We start from the raw sequence: 3,264 nt of genomic DNA, 5'->3' as shown, positions 1-3,264 counted from the left end.
GCAGACTTCTCTCGTTCACCTGAACTCTGAGAGGATCCAGAGCCTTGGTACCAGCAGGGGCCCCTTGTGCCCCTCCGCCTCCTTGATGAGTCCAGATGATTGGGCGAATCTCTCTTGGGTCTTGGATCTCCTGTTATTGGCTGATGATACTAAGTTGATTCAGTGATGGATAAACTCCTTGCTGTGAGCAGTTGGTTTTACTTGAACTTAGTTTCAAGAAGAGGTACCCGGGTTACCTCTTCTCGCAGTTGAGAGACACTGGGAAGATTTTACACAATTGGAAGACACTGAGTGGTTTTGGACTAGGTGATTAGGTAGGAGACTGGCCTGTCATTTTCCCTTGAAGTGGCTACTTTAATAGAGTTTGTCAGAATAAAAGTGAAAATACTACATGAGAGCTCTCAGCTCCAAAGAAAAAAAGGACAGAGCTCCTTCTGGCCAGCAAAGTCTTTCGCAGGCAACTGAGAAACTTGTGGGAATGGTGGAAGCAAGTCCTCATAGCATGCATGAGTCCCATAGGGAAACCTGCTCATTAATTAAAAACCTGCTCATCTGGGGACCCACACAAAGGTGTTGGCCATCCAGTGCTGTGAGCGCCCATGGCAATTTTAGACTGACAGAGAGAGAGACCAAGACATGTAAAAGAGCTGAACGACTCTAGGGAGGAGTTAAGCCCACAAAGAGCACATCAGCCTATCACACAATTATCGCTAGCGATTTTATCTCAACAAACTGACCCTGGAACGGGAAACAAACTTTTCAAAACAAAATAAAGAGGCAGCAGATTGCCAGCCTCCAACTAATGCTCCAGCCAGGTTCATGTGCAACACATAGAGAGCTTATACTCGCAGGTGAACACTTAATTGGTAACTATAAAAATCTTGGGTTCCTGGGCTTCCCTGGTGGCGCAGTTGTTGAGAGTCCACCCGCCGATGCAGGGGACACGGGTTCATGCCCCGGTCCGGGAGGATCCCACATGCCGCGGAGCGGCTGGGCCCGTGAGCCATGGCTGCTGGGCCTGCGCGTCCGGAGCCTGTGCTCTGCAAAAGGAGAGGCCACAACAGTGAGAGGCCCACGTACCACAAAAAAAAAAAAAAAATCTTGGGTTCTTTTTTTAAAATGAATAAATAAATAAATTTATTTATTTATTTTTGGCTGCGTTGGGTCTTCGTTGCTGCACACAGGCTTTCTCTAGTTGTGTCGAGCCGGGGCTACTCTTTGCTGTGTTGCGTGGGCTTCTCATTGCGGTGGCTTCTCTTTTTTTTTTTTTTTTTTTTGAAAACAGAAATATCACTTTTATTGACAAGATAGGGCCACAGTGGTCAGCCCCACAGAACACAAATAAGACAGTCCCGAGACAAGAGTGTAAAAGTGCAGCAGACAAGTTAACATTCTTCACCCTCCTCTTCTCCCTCCGCACTATGGGCTCCAACCTCCTCATAATCCTCCTCAAGGGCAACCATGTCCTCACGGGCCTCAGAAAACTCTCCTTCCTCCATGCCCTCACCCCCGTACCAGTGAACAAAGGCACGCCTGGCATACATCAGGTCAAACTTGTGGTCCAGGCGAGCCCAGGCCTCCGCGATGGCTGTGGTGTTGCTCAGCATGCACACAGCTCGCTGTACTTTGGCCAGGTCCCCACCAGGTACCGCAGCGGGAGGCTGGTAATTAATGCCAACTTTGAAGCCAGTGGAGCACCAGTCCACAAACTGGATGGTACGCTTGGTCTTGATGGTGGCAATGGCAGCATTGACATCTTTGGGAACCACGTCGCCACGGTACAACAGGCAGCAAGCCATGTATTTACCATGGCGAGGGTCGCATTTCACCATCTGGTTGGCCAGCTCAGAGCAAGCATTGGTGACCTCTGCTACAGTAAGCTGTTCATGGTAGGCTTTCTCAGCAGAGGTAACAGGTATATGTGGCCAGAGGGAAGTGGATACGAGGATAGGGCACCAGGTTGGTCTGGAATTCTTTCAGGTCAACGTTAGGGCTCCATCAAACCTCAGGGAAGCAGTGATGGAGGACACAGTCTGGCTAGTAAGGCGGTTAAGATTAGTGTATATTGGGCACTCAGTATCGAGGTTTCTACGACAGATGTCATAGGTGACCTCATTGTCTACCATGAAGGCGCAATCAGAGTGCTCCAGGGTGGTATAGGTGGTGAGGATGGAATTGTAGGGCTCAACTACAGCTGTGGAAACCTGAGGGGCTGGGTAAATGGAGAGCTCCAGCTTGGACCTCTTGCCATAATTGACAGACGTTCCATCAGCAGGGAGGTGAACCCGGAACCAGTTCCCCCGCCAAAGAAAGCTGTGGAAAACCAAGAAGCCCTGAAGACCTGTGCACTGGTCAGCCAGTTTCCGAATTCGGTCCAAGACGAGGTCAATGATCTCCTTGCCAATGGTGTAGTGACCTCGGGCATACTTATTGGCAGCATCTTCCTTGCTTGTGATGAGCTGCTAAGGGTGGAAGAGCTGGCGGTAGGTGCCAATGCGAACTTCAGCAATGACCGTGGTGGGTTCCAGGTCTACAAACACTGCCCTGGGCATATGCTTGCCAGCGCCTGTCTCACTGAAGAAGGTGTTGAAGGAGTCATCTCCTCCCCCAGTAGTTTTGTCACTTGGCATCTGGCCATTGGGCTGGATGCCGTGTTCCAGGCAGTAGGGCTTCTGGCAGGCATTGCCGATCTGGACACCAGCCTGGCCAACGTGGATGGAGATGCACTCACGCATGACTGAGACTTGTAGGGTTCTGCGGGGCTGGAGGAGGCGAGGTGACAGCCACGAAGCTCTCCCACTGACAGACTACCAAGGAGTCCGGGGGAGAAGTAGTAGGCTTCTCTTGTTGTGGAGCACAGCTCTAGGCACGTGGGCTTCAGTAGCTGTGGCTCACGGGCTCTAGAGTGCAGGCTCAGTAGTTGTGGCACGTGGGCTTAGTTGCTCCACGGCATGTGGGATCTTCCCGGACCAGGGCTCGAACCCGTGTCCCCTGCATTGGCAGGTGGATTCTTAACCACTGCACCACCAGGGAAGCCCCTTGGGTTCTTTTTAAGCCTCATTCCAAAATTAGTTTTTGCATATGCCGTTAGAGACAGCTGGCCTAACAAAACATCTTTTCAAAATTCTGACCTTGAACAGGAGCTTGCATTTCTCTCCTTGTGCCTTTGCGATGTAAATGTTCTACCTGATCTTCTTAGGTGTTTTGTTCTGTGTTTTGAGAGTTTGGTCTCTGCCATCCAGAAGGTACATATATGGTGTAGTA

At 50.5% G+C, this 3,264-nt stretch overlaps 1 pseudogene; it reads right to left on the bottom strand.

The window, feature by feature from the left end:
- Positions 1 to 1,312: 1,312 nt before the first annotated feature.
- On the bottom strand, positions 1,313 to 2,735 carry LOC132485650 (tubulin alpha-1C chain-like; annotated as a pseudogene).
- Positions 2,736 to 3,264: the final 529 nt, after the last annotated feature.

This window comes from Mesoplodon densirostris, chromosome 3 (genome assembly GCF_025265405.1).
Source record: "Mesoplodon densirostris isolate mMesDen1 chromosome 3, mMesDen1 primary haplotype, whole genome shotgun sequence".
Taxonomy (NCBI): Eukaryota; Metazoa; Chordata; class Mammalia; order Artiodactyla; family Ziphiidae; genus Mesoplodon; species Mesoplodon densirostris.
This window is presented reverse-complemented; position numbering and strand designations above follow the sequence as displayed.